The sequence below is a fragment of the Caretta caretta genome, chromosome 2 (assembly GCF_965140235.1).
Source record: "Caretta caretta isolate rCarCar2 chromosome 2, rCarCar1.hap1, whole genome shotgun sequence".
Lineage (NCBI taxonomy): Eukaryota > Metazoa > Chordata > Testudines > Cheloniidae > Caretta > Caretta caretta.
The window spans coordinates 127,069,890-127,093,054 of record NC_134207.1 but is presented as its reverse complement, the minus strand read 5'-3'; positions in this window follow the sequence as shown (position 1 = coordinate 127,093,054).

The following is a 23,165-nucleotide window of genomic DNA, read 5'->3' as shown; positions in this document are numbered from 1 at the left end:
CAGGGAAAGCCCCTGGCAGGCTGGGCCGGTTTGTTTACCTGCCGTGTCTGCAGGTTCGGCCAATTGCGGTTCCCACTGGCTGTGGTTCGCCGCTCCAGGCCAACAGGGGCTGCGGGAAGGGCAGCCAGCACATCCCTCGGCCCGCGTCGCTGGGCCCACGCCCAGGCCAGGGTTGGGTGGTCCCCGACAACTACCTGAACCGTGATCTTGGGGACCTGTGGCAGCCGGGCCCGGGTCTCTCCCACACAGACGTGGCCGAAGCTGCAGTCCATCTCAGTGCAGTCACGATGCAAGTGTCCATATTTCCCGCATAAAAAACAGGGCCTGAGTTCCATGCAACCACCCTAGGTGGGGGATCCCATCGGGCCCTTGGGTAGACTCCGATTGGTCCTCGGGACACTTGGTATGGGGAGGCATGGATCCTTGTCGAGGTGGGAGTTTGGGGCATCTGGCCCGAAGTCCTGAGCAAGTCTCTTGCCCAGTCAGGGGCCCACCCTGCGACCAGCACCAACCTTTCAAAATGTATCCGATGAAGTGGGTATTAACTCATGAACGCTTATGCTCCAATACATTTGTTAGTCTAGAAGGTGCCACAGGACTCTTTGCAACCTTTCAAAAGTTACCAAAAAGGCTTCGGGGTCATCTTCAGGTCTCATCTTGGTTAGCTGCACCAGCATGGTGGTGCAGGGTGACCCAGCCACGTCTCCCAGCTGGTACTCTGCGGGGCATGGCAGTACTATCACCAGCTGCTGCATGCATTGCCGCTGGTGTTCCTGGTTCTGAACCCCCAGGTCCCAAATCAGCTGCTGATGCTTCTGCTGTGCTCCCAGCTGCTGAATGAGCTTCTGCTGCTGCTGGGCTCCCTGCTGCCACTCCTGGCTCTCTGTTAGGAGCTTGATAAGCTTGTCCATATCCATGGCTCTTTCTGGGGTACATTTCCCCCCAGACCGCTTCTCACAGGGGTCGCGGGATCGTGCCTGCATTCTCCACCATGTGTAATGAGGTTAGCCAGGGCTTGTTTCTCTCTGGGGTGGCGGGGAACCACATTGCCTCACCAAATTGGGGAATAGGTCTTGCGGGGAATTAGTCCAGCTGCAGGAGTTGTCCTCTGCAGCATTTGTGAAGGTACAAATAAACACAGTAAGCCAGGCCCTAGGTTAGGACGGGGCAATGGTGAGTCAGCTGAAACTAACCATACCTAAACCAGAACTCTAAATCTCCATGCCATGCAAAAAAACCCTCCCTCTGTGCTATCCCCCTTTTCAATCAATCAATGTGGACAAACCACCCTGCCTGTCACTCAGGCCCATAAATAGGTGTATCTTTGATACTGACATCTCTCAAGTTCCTCATATCCAGGTTCTCTTTTAATCTTACCAGTTCTTTCTGCATCACACCTCTAAGATATGGCCTTTCCTATCCATCCACACAACTAAAACTCTTGTCCAGGTTCTCATCATCTTCCTTCTCAATTACTGAAACAACCTTTTCTTTGGCACTGACAAATGCAGTCTTGCCCTTCACATATCTATTCAGATTGCTGCTGCAAAGATCATTTTCCCAGCCCATTGCTTTGACCATATAACTCCTCTTTGAATATCTCCACTGGCTCTCTATCACATCAAATGCAAGCTACTTGTCTTCATTTTGAGGGCCCTTTGCAACCAATCCTCATCCATCATTTCTCATTCACTATTGAGTGGTTGATGTCAGTTTCCATCACCCACCTGTTACATTTTTAAACAAGTAACTCTGTAATTTCTGCCATGTTGCCCCTCATATTTGGGAAGAGCTCCCAGTAAACACTGACAAAATTAACTCATCCTCCTTAATTTCTCTTTGCAGTGACATCTCAAAAAAACTTGATAACGGTTAGGTTGGTGGTGTGTTGATATACTGCCTATCATACTGATTAATATAGTTTCACTGTTTCCTTGTACTTTCTCACAGATCTTGTCTATCTACTGTCTCTTGTCTTATGCTTAGATTATAAGATCTTTGGGGCAGGGGTTATCTTTTTTGTTCTATCACATGGCCTAGTACAAAGGGGTTCTGGTCCATGACTTTGGCTCTCAAAATAGGGCTTCAGTAGGCTTCAAGTAGTATATATGCCTAGAATGGGCCTCCCCTATGAAAAGTGATAGATACATTTCTCTGGAAATATTTTTAAAGCCATGTTAATAATGGGGAAAAGATCACATGTTTGGTTTGAAGGAAATGAAAATGTGAGGGACTGGATATATATGGCAGATTAATTGTATAAGGATGTATCAGTAACACACACTGTTATCTGGAAAAGGGGAAAAATAATATAACAACATTTCTGAAGATAAAAATGTCACTTTAAAAATAAAATGAGTATAGGCAGTTAAAATTAAAATATAAAGTTTTGTCCACTACAAAGTCTACACTGACAAATTCCTGCAGAATGAGAGTTTGCTGATGCATAAAAACATATTTTTGTTCAGCTTGCTGCAGACTATCTGAAATTGAAATGTTGCAGATGGCTGCATGCAGACAAAATACCAGTGCTTTTGCACTGAAAAGTAAACAATCTAAATAGCATCCTCTTAGAAAAGGAAACATGGTTATGCTGTTCCAACAGTAATTTGAGCAAAAAATTGTTCAGCCTTAAATATCATTTTCAGTTCTTTTCATTATGGATTATGGGCTACTAGAATTGACAGCTATGTGATATAGCACAATAAAGTTAGCTGCAGAACTCCATGCAGGCTACTGATATCTTGGTAATAACGATGTGATTCTTGTTCAGATATCCATGTATATGCATGATTTAAACAGTGCTGTGAACAGAGGCCACTAACAGGAGAGTTTTGGATGGCATAGCTGAGGCCTCTGAATTGAGAGGTGCATTTAGTCCATCTGTGGGTTGTTTGTTCTCTGTGCATGGGCTATGTAACCATGGAACCCTGAGTAAGCAACTGAGATGGGTCTTTTGTGTCTTGGTAAGGGCTGCACAGCTCTGACCCATGGAGCTTTGATCAGCCCTGCTAATGTGAAATGTCTGGTTAATCACTCCCTGGTGGTGAGAAGTGAAGCTGAGCTAAGTAGGGAGACTTGGTATGAAAAGGTCACTTGCTATACTAACTTGAGAGCTGCAAACAGACACAGCTTACAGAAGAGTTTCAGAAGAGGTTGAGATTGGGAGCATGAGGGACTTTCCTTCCAGGCTCATTTGTATGTTTGATTCCACAATGGCCAGCAATGGAACAGTGGTGGTGAGCTGCAATGTGTGTGCCATGTTTTCTTTCATGGCTGAAACAAGAAGGAACTTTCTGTGCATTAAGTGTAAGTTGATGGCTGTGGCTGTACTGGCAGAAAAGATGATTGGATTGGAACAGTGAGTAAGGATGCTATGGAGAATCAAAGAAGCTGAGGAGATCTTAGACACACAGATTTGGAAAACATCAGTACCCCAGGTTCACGGAAGAAAGAAGTTCACCTCCAAGGAGTCAGAGAGGAGAGTTGGCAGTTCGTAACCATCAGACACAAAAGTTCATGGTGGTTGTGATGCTGTGTATAAGAAAGGAGATCATTTATATCACTGTTGTTACCAGAGTTACATTTTGTATAAGATCTATGGAAATTGAGTATTATGTAAGGTATCAATGGAAAAACTATGGTTTGCTAAGTATGATTTTTGCATATATATCATCTTTGTATCTCAAGTTATTAATATTGGCTATGTACGTATATCTCCAACATGTGTTTTGTTTCTGGGTGACACCTTACATATAGATTTAAATCAGGGAGAGTCAGCTATGTGTAGATGGCCCATTAAAGATACTCAGTTCACAATGGGCATTGAAGAAATTCATCCCACCCAGTAAGCCTTTCCTGTGGATGCCTCAGAAAGAATATGGGCAATGGCTGCCCCTGTGAGTCAGAAAAGCATGTAAGGACATGTGACCCTGGACTCCATCTTGGTTCAGTAATTTCCCATGAACCGGGGCTGTGGACTTTGTTTGGGACAATACATTTCCATGCACATGGCAAAGAATATAAAAGACATCTGAGACACCTCCATTTTGCCTCTTTCATACTCTACTTCTCTGGACTGTGGATTTGCAACTGTAAGGAATACCTTGAATTAGGGACTGAGGACCTTCCAATCTTTTAGAAGTTATCAAAGAGACTTTACAAGCCAGAATTCCATTCCATCACTGCTACAAAACTGATACGGACTTCACAATCATTTCCATGCATACGGTCTATTAACCATTTATAACTCTTTCGTTCTTTTATTAATATTTAGTTAGTTTACTAAGGATTGGCAGATCTGAGATTCATATTGACCTATATGTAAGTGTCTGATCCTTTGGAATTAGTGGAACCTCACATATGGTGAAATGTGTTTTCAATAACCCCTCACTATATTAAACTTGATTATCTGTATGAGAGGCAAGAGCTGGAATGCCTACAGGGGACTGTGTTTGGCTTCTGGTTAACCAGTGTGGTACTGCAAAAGCTCTTTTGTTACTGGCTTGGTGACTCTAACTATAGAGTAGACCACCAGCTTTAGTCTGCCCTCTTTCTTGCAGTCTATCCTGAGTGTAGCATTCTCAGTGTGGTCTATTTCAGGCATCCTAGAGGGCAGACAGACAAGCGTTAGCAGACTCACCAGAAAGAAGAGAACCATGAGGAATTTCACACAGTTAGAAGTTTCTAATTGATACCAGGGCCTCAACATAGAAACTATGGAAGAGACCTCTCAAAAGGTCAAAGGGAAGGGAGAGGTATAAGGGATACACCTACGGATGGGAACTTGGCTCAACCCATAAGAAAGTAAAGCTTGCCCAGAAACAGATCTCCAACAGACCAAGGAAGACACATGATCTTTGTTGGGGATTCAATACTCAAAAGAATTGAAAGAGCATCCTGCAAGGGATGGGCAGATAACAGGATGGTGTGCAGAATTCCCAGATCCAAGACATGAAGCATCACTTTAAGACTGGAAATCAACAGGCAAGCATCTATTAGTGATGCTTCATATCAACACAAATGACACTTCATTGTAGACTATCTCAGAGATGATAGATGACTTCAGGGAACTCGGAAGCATGCTGAAGAAGAATGTCCAAATGATCTTCTCTGAGACCTTTCTTTCCCACAAATGAAGGGCAAGAGAAGGCAGAAGATTCTGGAAGTCAACCACTGGCTAGGTAAGTGGTGGAGGGTTTTGGTTTTATAGAACGTTGGTCCACCTTCTATGGGGTGAGAGTGCTCTGCAGTTTGGATGGTGTGCACCTCATTAGCATTACTGGTTTCCAAGTCACTGACAACTCAGAAGAAAATTATCTTGAATCTTTCTGGATTAATGTCCAGACAAATAAAGCACAGGATGGGGTATTAGTTGATGTCTGCTATAGACCATCTAATGATGCTGGGAAATTGGGTGACTGGCTTATAAACTTACCTATAAAGTGTAGAAAAAGAGCTATGTGATCATGAGATAATTCAATTTGAGTGACATTTGCCAGAGGTCTCATGCTACAACATACTTTGAATTTCTAAATATTATAAATGACAATTTCCTAATTCAAAAAGGGTTGCATCCAACATGGGTGAATTCTACATTAGGCCTCATCTTGACAGATAAAGAGAATCACACAACTAAAATTTAACGGTAGCTTACGTAGAAGGAATAACTTAATCACATATATTGTATGCAAACAGAATAAAATCCACACCAGAAACATATATACTTGATGCTTTAAAAGGGCCAATATCAAAAAACTGGAAGAAGTAAGGAGAAAAATGTGAAGGATAATTCAGAATTGTTTAAGAATTCCTTACTAGATGCCCCAAAAAATACGATCCCACAATCAAAGAAGTCTGTACTGGTTAGAAAAGCAAATGGTTTAGAGGGGAAGTGAAGGCAATGATGTTAAAAATATATAACAAATAGAAGAAAGGAGAAGTTGATAGTACTGAGTATAAATCAAAAGCAATTTTCAAAAATGGCTAAGGAAAGCAAAGGGACATAAGAAGAAATTTACAGCTAGCACAGTTAAAGCCAATAAGGAATTTTTCCAAAGTATATTTCAAGTATAAAAAACCAGATGTATCATAGGATGACGATGACAACACTCTTTGCATTCCACCAGTATCTTAGCAAGTTGTTAAACAGCAGCTACTAAACTTATTCATTTTAAATTAGTAGGTCCAGACAACTTGCTGTGACATGGGAGATCAGGTGCCAGCTCATGCCAGAGCCCCATACCAATTCACTTGTGTATTAGTATACATCAAAGTGATTAAGTGTAAATGTATTTGGTGTTTAAACTTCATGAAAACGAATGGAATGTTATTTGTATTATTTTCACTTATGTGTATCCAATTATAATGTAGTAACAAACATTTACATTGTGTATACCCCTGTAATCAATAACCCATCAAACGAGAAAGAAACCTAGTGGAATGCAAATAAATAAGTTTAACAGTTAAGTGCTAATTTCAAAGCAAGTAGTCATGTGTGATGATCAGAGGTCAAAGACTCAAAATGCATTCCTCATGTTCTGTTATTAAAGGAAAAGCCCATGTGGGTAGTGAACTGCCAGCTTGTTTACTGTAAGAAAAAGCTAAAAAGTACAGATTCAAAGAAAGAGTCTTTGTCTCTGGACTGTTTGGATTCTAACAGTGTGGAAAAACTGAACAAGAAGATAGAGATCCCCAGAGTTATTCTGGGTAGCCCTGAAAGACTTTTGGGAAACTGGCAGATTACTACATCTCTGTCACCATTTGGAACTATAAGCTGTGACTCACCTGTACATATTTTACCTGCTTTAACCTAAAAACAAAACAAAACAAACAAAAAAAACCTCATTTCTTTTTCTTAGATAATAAACATTTAGTTAGTTCATTATAGAATTGGCTACCACCATTGTCTGTGGTGTAAGATCTAGAATACCAACTGATCTGGGGTAAGTGACTGGCCTCTTAGGACTAGAAGCAACTTAAATGGGATGTGATTCTTAGTATAACTAACCTTTTATCACAAAGTCCAGTTTGTTTGGGTGGCAAGATAGACTGAAGAGACCATGGTAAGACTGATATAGTGATCCAGGAGTTCACATTTGTCAGTGTCTTGGTGAAATCTAATTATAAACACACGACCAGTTTGGGGTATCTGCCTGTTTCTGACTGTCTGCCCTGAGGTAGGCACTCATGGTCATGAGCCACTCCAGACAGTGTGACGCCATTTTAATTATTTTTTAAAAAAAGTTGAATATACAATTAACATGGAACACATTAAATAGATTAAAAGCTGCTAGGTCTAAAAATGTAATTGTAAATGGGGAATCAGGGTCAGCCCTAGACCAAATGGTACCCCAGGCGATGAGCATCTTTGCCCCTCCCCCCAATACATTCATTAAACTTTTGAATACTTTATTTTTATTGCATTTGTAATCCGTTTCATGATTTTGTTGCATAATTTGCATTCATGATTTAGCTCTGTAATGTAAGATGATAAATTTGCATACTAGAATCTGTAAATCTGCATGTATTCATACCATTTATAAGCAAATAAAAAAAATTCCTATAAGCTTACAGAAACTTTTTACTTTTAGGAATAGATGAAATGTACTATAAAGAAATTGAACTGTGCACCAACATTAGGTGGACCACTATTAAATAATGTTACAGTAGGAGAAAGCCTTAGAATCTTAACCCTAGTTCTTTAGCTCAAAAGGTCGCTTTTCTCCCCTTTGCCTTCATGAACTGAAGCACAGCATCAGAGAGATCCAAAGACTGGTCAGTGGTATTTTCAAGTGATACAATAGTAAGCAGTATTAGTCTCTCATTGGCCACCATCAGTCAAACATATGTTTTAATGAGCCTGAACTTCAAAAAGTTGTGCTCAACATTTGTGACTTTGATAGCGTGAGCAGAATCCTCAAAGCTATCCACACATGAGGAAATGTGTCCTTCAGCTTTGCATCATGAATGAATTGGAGAACTTGGAGTGGAGAGTGCTTCCCTTATTGCAAAATGTGATGGATGTTGTCAACAATAAAGACTTCTATGTCAAATTGGACATCTGAACATGCCCCGCATGTCACCGTCCGATGAAGATCTGTACAATTGTTCAAGTGTGTTTCCTTCTTTGCCAGCAACTTACTAAGGTTATACAACACCCCTCTTTCCTTCCCCTCCCCTCGCTCCGCATGTCTTTTGGTGGTGCTTCATTTGTCCAAACCTTTCTTCAATGGACACTTGAGCAGTGTCAATGAGGAAGCAAAAAAACCTCCCTCTTGAATTTTTCTTCCAACCTTCCTATCACTTAATCTCTGCCCTGGTAACCAAGCTCTTTCTTCTTCTGCTTAATATGAGTTTCCTTGAAGACAGGCTCCTCTCCTAAGTTATCTGCCATTTCTTTGGCAATAGTGATGGCATCTTCAAATCACAATGAGATCAAGGCAGTTTCTCATCAAAGTAGTAGTAGTTGCAATGTCCAACTGAATTTGTAATGCCTTGCTTACAACATTTATTTGGAACAGGGTATTGTACCAAACCACAATTGAGACCAGAACTTTGAAATTAGTAATCTGGTTTGCCAGTCTTTGTGACTCATGTCAGGTTCTCACTTGGGCATTATTCAACTCCGCAAGTTCCATCAGGGCATCGTTAACCTCAGTCACTTGGTACCTCATTGGACTTATGCTATCAATGCGGCTCTCCCACCAAGTGTCACTTAGCAGCTTCATGGTCAGATTTTAAAATTGTCTGTGAGGATCTTCCACCTGATAGTGGATGCTGAAAACAGGACATAGATCCTTTGCAGTACTCCAAAGAGAGATACTGAATCTAAAGAAGATGATGCTGCATCTGACACAAACAGATTGAAGGAATGGCAGACAAAAGGCATGAAGAAAGCTCTTGGATTCAGCACAAGGATAGTAGCCTGGACGTCACTGTCTCTTCCCTTCATGTTCATGCCATTGTCATGGCATTGGCCAGGGCAGACCAGAAGCTTTATTTTATTCTCATTCAAAATGTTCATAAACAGTTCTGTTAAGCCTTTTCCAGGAGAGTTGGCCACAAACCAGAAACAGATAAAGTGTTCCTTTACTTGGATACAGCCATCCTAGTGGTCAACAAATCTTACTGTAAATGACATCTTTTCACTCTGACTAATGCCAGGAGTGCAGTCCATTATTATGGCATAGTACTTTGCTTTGCCAAGCTGCCTCAGTATATTACCAAGCACCTTCCTTACCATAAGGTCAATCATTTTTTTTTTGGTAATTGTTTTGCTGCAGTAATGGTCCATACGTTCTTTATGAACAGCTCAACATAGGTGCTCACACATGACATTGTCATATTTCCCAAGGAGCTCTACCAAACCAAGGAAATTATCATTGTTGTCCAGTGAACAACTTATCGGACAAGCCCCAGAAAGCCAAATTATTCTTTGCAAGGAAGAGGGTAATAGACATCAGACACTGGAGCATGTTCCTCCAATGCTGGGTTTCTACATTAATAATGTGCTGGTTTTCAATGTCTACTCATTTATTCAGCTTGAGCCTGGACTTGACCTCCATCCATTTGCAGTAGGCTATCAGGTGTCTGGGTGATTTTTTTATGTTGCTTCAGAGTGTAGCGGAGTGGTCACCCGCTCCGGCCCTGAAGGGGTTAAAACAGCCCTGGGAAAGAGCTGCCCTGGGGAGCCAATAGGGTAGGCTGATTGTGGAAGCAGCCACAGCTGCGGCCATGCCTTAATCAGGCCACAGCTGGCCCTATAAAAGGGCTGTGAACCAGGAGCTCAAAAGGATCCTTTCTCTGGAGAGAGAAGGACTTGCTGCCTGGGATAAAAGGGTACCTGATTGGAGAAGGGCTGGGGGAAGGCCAGAGGAGCTGGAGAGCTCCAACCTGGAGAACCAGCAGGCTGCAGGCCTTGAAGACCCAAAGCAAGTACTGGGGTTGCAGAGGGGCAGCCCAGGGTTAGGCAAATGCAGAAGTTCCAAACCCCCCTTGCTGATGATGAGTGGTTTACACACTGCAGTCTGCCATAGTGAGCGGGGGCTAGATGGTGACTGGCAGTAGCCACTGAGGCAAGGTGGGATAGAGGGTGGGGGTTCCCTGGAGAGGGGAGACCCAGAGACTATGGGGGTACTGCAGAGAGCAGAACCCCAAGGTAAGGGGCACCAGGGTCCGGGAGGGACATGGGGGCCTGAGGCAAATGGGACGCTGGCCTGCAGAGGGTGCTCTGGAGGCTGAAAGAGCTAATTCTCAGGACAACCAGCAGGAGGTGCTGCACCAATGAGTCATTGCCACGCTACACAGAGCATCAGCTAAGATATGCCAGTAATTATACCTGGAAAGCATAAACAACTATTTGACATTGTCAAATATTTTGCAACAAAAAACAGAACACTTTCTCACTTGATTTCAAGTAAACTAGCCAACACCAATTCTGTTTCTCACATTCTTGAGCACTCTTTCACAGTGTGGCTTTGAGAAGTGTCGCTTCTGCTCATTCACTGAAAATGTAATATCCTCAGTTTTCCCTGGTCCATTCAAAAATGGATGATCAATATTGGCAGAGTTTAGAATAGCTGGCCATAAAGCAAGATCTGATGTACTGATTTGTGATATGCAATTTTTCTCGCTGCTGTTTCTGCTATCATGGAAGGCCGATTCTTTTTTATTGCTTTTCTCCTTTTCAGGTAAACCAGATTTTGATTTGTCATTACTCTTTTCACATGAGCCACTTTCTTCTTTATCATCACTCTCCTTTATACTGCCAAGAAAATGGACAATTCTACATCACTTTTCTCACCTTTCTTATCTTCAGGTAAATTTGCTAATTCTTTCGTAATAGGACTTCCATCATTTACGTTTTTCTCCTCAATTTCTGTGATGATCGATACTGCCTAAAGCCCCATCTATGTTGTTCTATTATAGATATTTTACCATCAAATTTTCCCCTTGATGCAAACTAGATTGCAACTAAGCTTTTCACTTCCTATTTTGAGCTCTTGAACTCTTCTTCAGGGACATCTTTTATTTTCTATGGGGGAAAACAGACAGTATTAGGGAGAGCAAAAGTCTACGTTCTGCAGTCTTGAAAAGTCAAACATTATGTGCTAAGCATGGCAAAAGTAGTAACAGTATTTCTTTTACGTTGTTGCATAGGTAAGGGAGTTCATTAGTTGCTACTTACACTCTTCAAGTCTTAACACGAGTTCACTTTCACAATTGCACCATAAAATAAGGGTCAACAGTATTTCTGCTGGGCTCTCACTTCACTTCATTCTTAGATCTCACTGACTGGCAATAATCCATCCCATATATACCCGGAAGGGCATGGCTGACAATGATCTAGGCAAAATGTAGTTCTGAGAAAGTCTGGAAGGTTCCATGAGATTCTACAAATGTCTAGAACATTCTAGGAGGTTAGTGAATAATGAATACACATATAGAATACCTGAAACATTTTACTTCAGACATTCTATTTTCTCTTTTCTTGCTAACAAAAACAGCCTCACTGAGCCCAGCTTCCCCATCCCCACAACCCCATAACTGAAGGTGGTCACCTGGGTTGCTTGCCTCTAAATCCCACCCTGTGGGGAGTCATCATTGAGTGAGTGTGGTTTTATTCAGGTCTCGCAAGGATTGGTTCTTGGCCCTATGCTATTTAACATTTTTATCAATGACCTGGAAAAAACAAAAATATGGATAAAGTTTGCAGATGACCCAAAAATTGGGGGAGTGGTAAATAATGAAGAGGACAGACCCCTGATACAGAGTGATGTGGGTTGCTTGGTAAACTGGGTGCAAGCAAACAATAGATGTTTTAATACTACTAATTGTAAAATGTGCACATGTAGGAACAAAATAACGTAGGTGATAATTAGAGGTTGGGGGACTTTATCCTGGGAAACAGTGACTCTGAAAAAGATTTTGGGGGTCTTGGTAGATAATCAGCTGAACATGACCTCCAGGTGTGTCACTGTGTCCATAAAGACTAATGTGATCCTTGGATACATTAAATGGGGGAATCTTGAGTAAGAGTAGAGAGGATAATTTGCCTCTATTTGACCTCTGATGGAGTACTCTGTCCAGTTCGTGTCCGCAATTTAAGGGGGAAGGTGAGCTCCAATTGCCTCTACCTGCTATGATCCACACATGAGGGACCTTAGTGAAAACATTTTAAAGTCAATGGCAGTCTTTCCCTTGGCTTCAGAGAAGTTTGGGTCAGTCCCCCACTGTAATTTTGCTCTGCAGACTTTGTTCAACATTTCCTGAGCATTCTCACATGCCATCTCTTATATGCTATTATCATACAGGGACATTAGAACTTTCTGTATGTCCTAATCCTTCTACTGATATTTTGCTGAAAATGAACGTTACTTATCATTCGTGGCTGTAAAGGAACAAGAGTTTGAGTCTTCAAGACTCCTAGAAGAAAAATCCACTATCAGCCTTACATGAGATATGCTGTACATCAGCCTGCTATTTTGCTGGGTTAGCTACAGCTGGTGCTAAAACTCAGCGATTCAGTTAATAGGGAATTTGCCATTTGTGAAAGAAATATTTTTTAGTGACAGAGCCCTTTCTGGCATCCTGGTATTTATCTACCTTTTGAAAACAGCTGTTATTACTGGTGGGAAAACTTTAAAAGTTGCAGAGGTTCATTTCATATAAGTTAAGTCCTCAGAAATAAGGATGCTTATTGGTGCCCAAGTGTCATGCTGACAGCACCTCTGAACTACCTTAGCTAGAAGTGTAACTTCTAAACTAAGCCTGGGAATCTCATGAGAACAGGCTTTCCTGTGAGATTGCCAATAATTACTTCCTCTATTCAGGCCACAAATTCAGCAAAAATAACCAGTTTTATGGTCTAGCAGAATTCTGATTATCCAAACCACTGGAAAAACACCTAGTATTTTCAGGTAACAGAGTTTGAATAACTGAAAGTCAATGGGCAGGATGGCAGCAGAACAAGGACACAGACAAGCAGTGTGTTAGAAAGGTAAGTTCAGTAACGAACATTTTAATAATCAGACTAGTCCTGTCTGGAGTCAAAGACCAAAAAGGCTTGAAATGAAAAATAATGGGGGGGGAAGGGAGGAGTTTAATTTTTTTTTTCAAACTTCCAGGGGAAGATTTGGATCAGTTGTTTTATCAGAATTTTCACCAGTTTCTAGTCATTATGCTTTCAGTGGGGGTTGTGCTCCCAGGGCTTGTGGAAGGAGGTGAAACTCTATCATCCTTTGTTTCCTGGATGCTGTGTGCCATGTTGAAGTTCAGTTCATAAACACAACATGTATTTAAGCTTCATTTGCCGTATAAAAACAGGAGCAAATTCACCAGGGTTATCTTTATATACAGGCCATGCCATGAAATCCATTTGGTCATGATTTCTTGACAGAGACAACATCCTAAAAGGTGTTTTACTACATCAGTTTCACATTTGCCCCAAGGATTTACAAGAACCCCCTTTGAACTAGCTTTTATTGCCAGCAAATTTCAGCCAGAGGCTCGGAAAAAAAAAATCAACCAAGGTGACCAACCTGCTTTCATGCAACATAGATAAATGTTAGCTTCAAGATGATTTATGCAGAACCAAGTTCATTTGAGTAAAATTATTTCACATCACTCGTCATATGGATATTGGTAACTTCTTTTTTTCCCCACCCAACTACTCTACCTTTTTCTTTCATCATAAGATATACATTTTGCTCACAAATTCACAGAATTTTCAGGGCTGTCTGGCAAATCTTGCCTCTAATGCTATTGCAAAGGTTATATGGAAGGCCATGCTACTCTCCCTGCTTCAGTAAAAATGAATTTTACTGAAGAGGAAAAAAAGGTTCTCTTTTTAATCTTCTTAGTTTCAGTGTATTTTTAAGGAAACTAAGTGCCAATATAGGTACCAAGGGCTGAGCTATGTGGCTAATTTAAATTTTAAAAGTCAAGTCTCAACTGCTGGCCTCTTCTTTCCTCTGCTTGTCCCTGGTGCATATACACCTTTTGCTCTGTAAAAACAGGTCACTGAAATGACTGGAACTTCCCATGGGCCATGGTACATTTTCACTCTAAGCTAATATTGTCCTCATTGGCAGTTCACTAGTTTACGCCTGGCTAAACTGGTGCTATGAGTGTAATAAGTATCACTGCAGTTTGTGAATTGATTTGTTATCTGAAATGACTTCTATATATTGTATTGAGAGACAAGGTGGGTGAGGACATATCTTTTATTGGACCAATTTCTGTTAGTGGAGGGGACAAGTTTTGACTTCAGACCTCTTCCTCACGTCTGGCTACCTTCTCCAGGCCTGAGGAAAATCTGTGATGCTCAGAAGCCTGTCGCCTCCACCAACAGATGTTGGTCCAATAAAAGATATGTCCTCACTCACATTGGCCCCAGGATATGAGAGAGACAAGCAGATACAGCAACATTGCAAACAATAATATTGCATTATTCACTAATGATTCAATTGTGCTTGGCCCTGCTTGATTGCACAAAGGAATGGGATAGAAGGCACAAGGAGCCTCCCCCCTTGTGCTTCATACACAGGAGCTAGGTACATGCTAAGTGACTGAAACGGTCGTGAGAGACTAGTGTAGCTCATTCTAGTATCCTCTTCAAAGGAGGCATGGAAGTGGCTCAGTCAAGGCCTGGATCCCCTCTTCCAAACCAATCAATAGCACTGATTATGCACAGAGAGGGAGGTGATGGAGGGGCCATTTCCCCCAGACTCTCTACAAACCTTTGGAGGATCTTGTTAACTTTTCAGGTAAGAGAGCTCAACCTTAAAACAATGTGTGAAATCCTGGTCCACTTGAACTCAATATCAGTTTTGACAGTTACTTCAATTAGGCCAGCATTCTACCCGGTATATCTGTTTCCTTTCCACCACAGAAAAAAATGTGATCTCTATTCATGTCAGTGAAGAGCAATTGCAACACAGTGAAAAGCACTGCAGCCCTGAGGGAATTGTGGTTCTCAATACCCCTGTCTTTCCTAAGGGAAGAAAGTTATTGTCACACAATTAGAGTTTTGTTGTGGAGAACTCTTATTAGCTTTTGTAGCAACATGCACCATAAACAAGCTCTCAGATTTTTCTTAAAACACCAATCCATTAACATAACAAGGACTTTAAGATTTACTACATTAGAAATGTTCCCAAACACATATACTGTAAATACACCATAATAGCAATCTGAAAATGAGTGACATTTGTAATACTTGTATTATTATATATTTCAGATTGGGTGACAATAGGTCACTCACTCTTCAGCTATTTCCATTTCTTTGCTCCTATTTTTTCCCCCAAGGTGATCTCTAGGTTCTCATCATCATTCAGGAGCAAAGAATCTTTCACCCATTTGTGATATCCTGAGAAAATACTTTTTTCTCCTGTAAAGCTTTGTATTTTGTGCAGTGGAGAGTGTAATTCTTTTATGATTTCAGATGTCACATTTCTATAGCTGTGGTTGTAAAATGCCATCTTTGTACTTGCTGATTACTTTGTGGTTGCTTCTTTCTACTCCCTGCATGTATTCATGATGATGATGTTGTGATAAACTGGCCTACAAAGTTACTCTAATTGTGAGCTCAATTGTAGAAATTATGTACGTCATAGGTGCGCCAGAGGTTGGTCCTGGCAGGAACCACCAGGATCTGAGCCCTCCTGGACTATGACCGGGGGAACTGGGTGGATCCACTCACACTAGGTTGGCGCATGACGCTCTCCACCCCTCATAACCTCCAGCACATACTCCAGGAGGTGAGGACAGCCTTACTGCCTGCCTCTCAGGCTTTCTTTGAGTGGTTTCTGTAGGAGGGTACCTACCCCTTACCCTTGGCTCTTCCCATCTCAATATAAGGCCCCTGCCCCATGAATCCCCATGGCTTCCTCCCCCCGTAATCTGAACTGGCTGTATGATCTGCTGCCGGTTCATTTCCAAACTGCTCCAAGGAGATATCTGTACAGGCTCTTGCACCATGCATTTAATTTCCTCACCCTCGTGTCCCACCCCAATACTAAGTGGCAAGACCTTCTGCCTTCCATGGAGGATAAGGAACCCCAGTGGGCCAGCTAGAATTTCACCTTGGTTTCATGACTCATGAGGGATATCAGCTGGGGCTCCTTCATAGAGCTGTGAGCATGGGTGTGTACTCAGCATGGTTCACCCCTAACCCTGACATTTGCCCCTTTTTGCAGAGTGAGGGATACTTTGGCACGCATTTATCTCAATTGCGCTAAATTGCAGCCCCCCTTTCCAGCTTCTCCAGAACCTTCTCCTAAAGTTCTGGCTGCACTTTTCCCCCCATGCCAACTGATTTATGCACACCCTGTCCAGGGCCACACGAATTTGCAGGACCTCCTCCTCAACCTCCTTCTGGCATTGGCCAAAGTGGCAATTATAAAACTAGCAGGAGGATGGGGGAGGAGGTGCTCTGTGACTGTGGGGCCTATTTCCATTCCTCCATCCAATCACGTCTGGGCAGTGTTCCTCCGGGTGGTGTCTGCTGGCTCCCTAGAGACACCTTTGAGGAACAGTGGGCACTGTCTGGGGTTCTCTGCTTGGTGTCCCCCTCTAGTTCCTTGGTTATGGCCCTATGATCTCACTCCTGTCCCTGTTTCTTCTTAGTTGTGCACCAGAATTATATGAGCCCCAGGTTCAGCTGCTCCCTCCCTTTGGTTTCCTTGTGCCCACCCATTCCCAGATCTCAATAGGTGCAGAAATTATGTAAGCGTTCATAAGATGTCACAATAATCTATAATAAATGTTGATGGGAAAAGGTAAAGGAAAACAGATTAAATTGGTCTAAACAAAAAGGCCTATTAATATAATTAAAGAACTGTGTTAAAATCATGTTTGTGATAGGTGCATAGAATGGACCACTCTGGGAATGCAACCATCAGGGCAGACTGCAAGAAATAGGGCAGACAATCCCCAAAGCTGGTGTTCTACTCTGTTGTTAAATTCACCAAGCCCGTAAAAGAAGAGTTTTTGCAGTACCATACTGGTTAACTAAAAGCCAAACACAGTCTTTGGCTCCCTTCCAGACAATCAAATCTAATATAGTGAGGGGTTACTGAAAACCCATTTCACCTATATGACATTCCACTAATCCCAAAGGATCAGATACTTACCCCTCAGGTCATTATATAACACACATCTTACCCAAATACCATGCTATCAACCAATCCTTAGTAAACTAGCAATTTTTTCATAAAAGAAAATAGAGTTATAAATGGTTAAAGAATCATATATATACACCCCCCTGATTTTCAGTGTTCATAGATAAAGATCATAGCAGTGATGGAATAGTCTACTGGTTTGCAAAAGTTTCTCTGGTAACTTCCAAAAGATTGGAAAGTCCTCAGTCCATTGTTCAAAATACTCCTTTTAGTTGTAAATCCACAGTCCAGAGAATTGAAGCATGAAAGAGGCAAAATGGAGATCTGCTTATATTCTCTGCCATGTGCCATGGAAATATATTGTCCTAAACAAAGCCCACAGTACTGGTCACCTTTGGAAGACAGGATACTGGGCTATATGGACCTTTGGTCTGACCCACTCTGGACATTCTAATGTTCCTACTAGTTGATTCTTTTTAATGGCCTACCAAGCTTGAATAGACCATTCACAATATACTGATGAGTCTGGATGTAAACTACCTTGTGGGTGTCAACCCAAAAGCAAATTTATTTAAGATACAAATTCATAGCCAATCTTCATTGTTAGAGAGCTTATTCCTTCACTCTCCCACTTCCCTGGTCCTTCTTGCATGAACAGAGAGCAACAATACCCAAAGTCCGAAGATGCAAACAATTTGATGTTTATTGGGGTGAACTTCCAGCAAGCTTAAATCCAAGTTCCTTTTTCCTTATTTTCGAATCCCAACTTACTTCCTGTTTGCCCCTAATTTATATAGTAATATTCTTAGCTATACCTTAACCAATCATTCTACTGAAATTTACGTAACCAATCCTAACATATTGTAACATGATTAGCTAACCAATTATATCCCACCACCTTAATTAGTTTACACTTAGCAAAATTATACAGCAGACAGAAACAATCACAGAACCAGACAGAGACCATGCAAATAAACAATAGCAAAGTGGGAACTATAATGACAAAACAATACAGAAGTGAGGATTTCACAACTACATCTACAAAGATATAAGGGTTTCCCAGCTGTGTCTATTGATAAGTGAGTTCTTACCAGACAGAAAACTATCAACCTAACTTTCCTTTTACATCTTCTAGGCTCTTCCGTTTCTCTGGAGGTGATAGATTGGATCACCTTCCTAACAGCCCCATATTGACTAGTTTGGAATGTGAGGATGTGACCGTACGCTTCCCAGCTTATGGCTGCCTCTGCTGCTTAGCCAAAGGCATTGGCCTAAGAACAGGGGCTCAGACTGTCACAGTGAGAGAAGGCACTTACACAGATTCTTTCTTGTATACCTCTATTACTAGCCAAATGATAAACATATACCGACATTCTTAGAGTATAGGCCTTTACAGACAGGCCTGAATATCTATATCCTGACATTCATAACTTCAGATACAGTGATGACACATGGATTTAACCAGGATATTCATACCTGACAAATTGTAACTTTTCCATTGGCATCTTACATGACACAAATTGTATCAAATTTAGTGCAATTTGCAGCACTGGTGGAAATTATATAAAACGTCGTCCTTTTCATGAAGCATTACAATTTTTGTTAAACAAAAAAATCTGGGTCCGAAAATCAGTGATCCAAAACTGATGTGTCAAAAACTAGGCCTAATTGGTGGACAAAATGATAAAGGGGAGGGCTATTCCATACATCACTCCCTTTTTGGGTTCTTAAAGAATAAGATTTGGGGGGAATATATAGAAGAACAGATGGAAGCTACTGGAATGAACTTCACTATTATGGCCTTCTCTTGGGACCCTGGACCTTTGTTGTCCTAATCTTGAGAGATGCCCTGACCACACTGGGCCAGAGAGAGGGACCCAGATGACTTAGGCATCCCTACCAGCTCTAGGTGAATCCTAAACACCACCTGAAATGAAATAGGATTGGACTTTAAAAACAGCAACAACAACAACAGCTCCAGCCCACCTCAACTAACTTCTCTTTTCCCCAGAAGGACAGTTACCATTGTCAGGAAGGAGTTAAAATTCAGCCAGCTGAAAAGAGAGAAGCTGCTGAGAAGTAAGGACATAGTTTCTGTTAATACCTGATAACTTAGCTCAGTTTACATAGTCAATGCCCGCCCAGTAACTCAGTTCTTATAACAATGCTAACCCTCCCTTCACAACCCACCGGATATCTGTAAGTACTCATCCCTACCCCCCGACCCTGCCTCCTTCCCCCACAAGGTAGCCATAAATGTTTGATGCATGTAGGATGACCTCTATATGTACATACTTGTAGCAAAGCGATGACTCACTGGCATGACACCTCCTGCTGATTGTCCTGGGAATTAGCTCATCCAGCCTGGAGCACCTTGTGCAGACTGGTGTCTCGCCTGCTGTTGGCCCCCATGTCCCTCCTGGACCCCGGTGCCCATCTACATCAGGCTTCTGCCCCCAGCAGTAACCCACAATATGGGTCTCCCCAGTCAGGGGAACCCCCAACCCTCTATCCCCACCTTGCCTCAGTGGCTACTGCCAGTCACCATCTAGCCCCCGCTCACTGGGGTGAACTGCAGTCTGTAAACCACTTATCATTGGCAAGGGGGTTGGACCAGCTGCCTCTGCCTATTCCCAGGCTACAGCTCTGTAGCCCCAGTACCTTTCCTGGCCTATACCAAGGCCTGCAGCCTGAGGGTTTTCCAAGATGAAGCTCCTCAGCTCCTCTGGCCTTCCCCCCAGCCCTGCTTCTCTCTAGGTACCTTGCTCAGCTCCCAGGCAGCCAGGTCCTTCTCTCTCTACTGGTAGAGAAAGACTCTCTCTGAGCTCCTGGCTCACAGCCCTTTTATAGGGCCAGCTGTGGATAGCTCGGCTTTTCTCTCAGCCCCAGCCCTCTCCAAGGGCTGGCTTTTAATCGTTTCAGGGTTGGAGCGGGGTGACTTCCCCGCTACAGTACTGTTCTTATTTTTATCTTTGTTCAGGGTTCTCTCTTGACTTGTAACAATGTCTGTCTCTGGATGTACAGATAAGTGCAAATGAATTGATAAGAGAATGTATATAACCGGCCACTATGGCACCATATCTTTGAAGATGCTTGTCAATCATCCCGGAACCGTAAATAAACCCCCTTCAGTATTGTCTGTGCTTTCTAGGACCCCCCTGCTCTAACTTCCACTGGTCTAAGCAGGCAAGGATGAGGGAGCTGCAACCGGCTCCCTTCTGCTACTACTCTCCAGTATGGCTAAATGCTGCTCAGACATAGTACAGAACGAGAACAACAGACTATATTGATATTGATGGTTGATGATCTTCTAGTGATTGACAAGTGTAAACTGATTCTATGACTTTTGTCAGAAATGTAGAATGTCATAGATTGTATGATGTCATTAAGATATGAAGGATGTTGTGGGGAATGGATGGAATGGCCACATATTAGGTTTCCTCCTTCCTCTCTAAGCAGTCACTGAGTGTCCTCCCCAAGGCCGTCCTAGATTGTCATCTAGTTCTCCCTCCTGTTGAAGCCATTCTCCTTTTCATCAGTCCCAGTTTCTGTACTCTCATTATTCTCCAAAATTAGGTGTGGCCCTCAGGCTTCTGGTTTAAATTATGAAATGGATGGAAGTTAACTGGCTGTGTTATCAGTCCAGATAACACAAAAATGAGCCATAGCAGGGTTGTACCATTGAGGAGGTATGAATGACCACATTTCAGTAAAATTATTTACAGCTTCAGAGTCATAAATAATAATAGTCATAATAAATGCATGTTTCCTCTTAATGACTCTGTATCAGGGACTTTATTATGAACCAGAGTGATTTCTCCTCTCCCACTTTTTGTGTCCTGGCAAGGATAGCTGCACTACACATGAATGCATACGTTACTTATATCCTATTTTTTAATGGTCATGAGTTCTCAGGTTGTCTTGTTGATTAAATACAAATAAAGATGCACTGGGACATTTAATTAATTAATTAATTATTATAATAGGAATGGAAATCAAGCCTAGAGCAATTTAGCGGTAATTAAAGCTTACTTCACTGACAACATGTAAATACTTATGCACATTAGGTGTGGCCCTGAGGCTTCTGGCTGCTTACCGGTATGGCCTTTGGTGCATTCAAGGTTGTACTATTCAGCAAATTTATTATTCAGCTTCCCTCTCCTGAAATCCCAACTGTGCTCTGTATTTCCTCTCGGTATGATTTTTATGGTTGTTCATATTGAATCCCATTCCTGTGTATGCAATCCACTCTTCCAGTCTCTCTAGGTCACATTGCAGTATAATTCTAGCTCCTATGTGCTCATTTCCAACATGGATATTGGTGTTATTCACAGATTTGTTGATAGGTAGACTTTAGCATGTCATATTACCAGATACTAATTTACTGCATTCTCCCAAAAAAACAGAATAATATTTTATACCAAATAGAGATATTAAGATATGAATGTTAATAGTTTCAGCTAATCTTGCTTTACATTTCACAGACTCAGTTTAAACAAAACAATAACATTTTATTGCATTTTGATAATACAAAATCTATGGGGTAGGATTTTTGAAGGTGCTTAAAAGTAGAAATCCCACTGGCTTTCAGTGGGAATTGTGCTCGTAAGTCATGTAAGCTCTTTAGAAAACTGCAGCCATAGTATATTAGAGTAGGGTGATATTTAAAATACAATTAGACGGACTTTCCACAGGCATGAGGAAATCCTAACTCCGGATCATAGGATGCATGGAATGGGGTGGAACTCTGTAGCTCAGCTCAAGTCAATATTTATGGACCACTAGATGAATCCTGATGGGTTGAATCTTTCTCACTTGTAGACCTGGAGGGGCTCCATAGCAATGTAGCCCATTCCATCCTCCTCTGTTTCTCACTCCTTATCCCTGAAGTCTATTCATGGAATAAGGTACGACTCAGTGTTGAATGAAGGCAGCAGAATCTGACCCTAAGTCTTTTTGTAAATATGGCCTGCTCTCTAAATATTATCACAATACATGAATTATTATTCTGCCAAAGAGGATTGTTATCTGAGCTATGTAGATGGTAGAGCAGGTCAGTGAAATGCAATGTGATTCATACATTACATTATATAATACCTAGTACTTACATATACGCTTACTAAACTGGTGTATACAACTTGTATACTGTATGCATATACCAAAGGATTCTTCTGCACTTCAACACCTAAATGCGTCTTCTTACACATTTAAATCCTTGTTTGACCTGCCTACACATACTCCATAAAAATACTGGGCTTCATTCATCTCCCTCTGGCATAGCAGGTGCAAACTGCATCCCACTGCACCAATCAGAGAGGATGCACCTCAGAAGAGATGACCACACAGGGTTGGAAAGCACTGTTTCTGACACCATCCCCCCTTAGGGATTCCACTGAGGAAAGCCAGGTTTTACTTGTTACCAAGCTCTACCAATGGCAGCAGCCCAACAGATGTTCTGAATCTGCTCATACCCTACGTTCACCATCTACATCCATCCTCTGTTCAGCACCATCTACTACGAGCAGGCAGCGGGGTACTGCTGGAAGAGGGAATTATGGACATCTTGTACTGCAATTGCAAGAGTAGAGGATCTGTTGCCAGGGCATAACTCATGGCTGAATCAAGATAATTATTCTTTGATACATATATCTCAGAGGCACTTTGCAAATATTTTGTAATAGACAGGATATCTGGAAGAAATTGTAGTGAGGTGCACAATGTATCTTCACTGAAATATGTAGTTTTGTTGAAGCCAGAATGTTTTGTGGATGCATATTCATTTCAAAGAGAGGAGTGACATGAGATAAGAGATGATCGAAGTGATAAGCTAAGAAAATAATCTTTGCAGCAGCTTTCTGAGTGAAGAAAGATTGCATTTGTTGAGGCCAGAAAAAAGGATGTTGCAGTAACTGAGGCAAGAGATGATGGGAGCCTGGACAAAAATTCTAGCTGTGTGGATTCATAGGAAAAGCTATATCTTTGGCTATGTCTACACTTACATCAGCATGTGGAGCACAGATACTGCACACCCAGCTACCACAA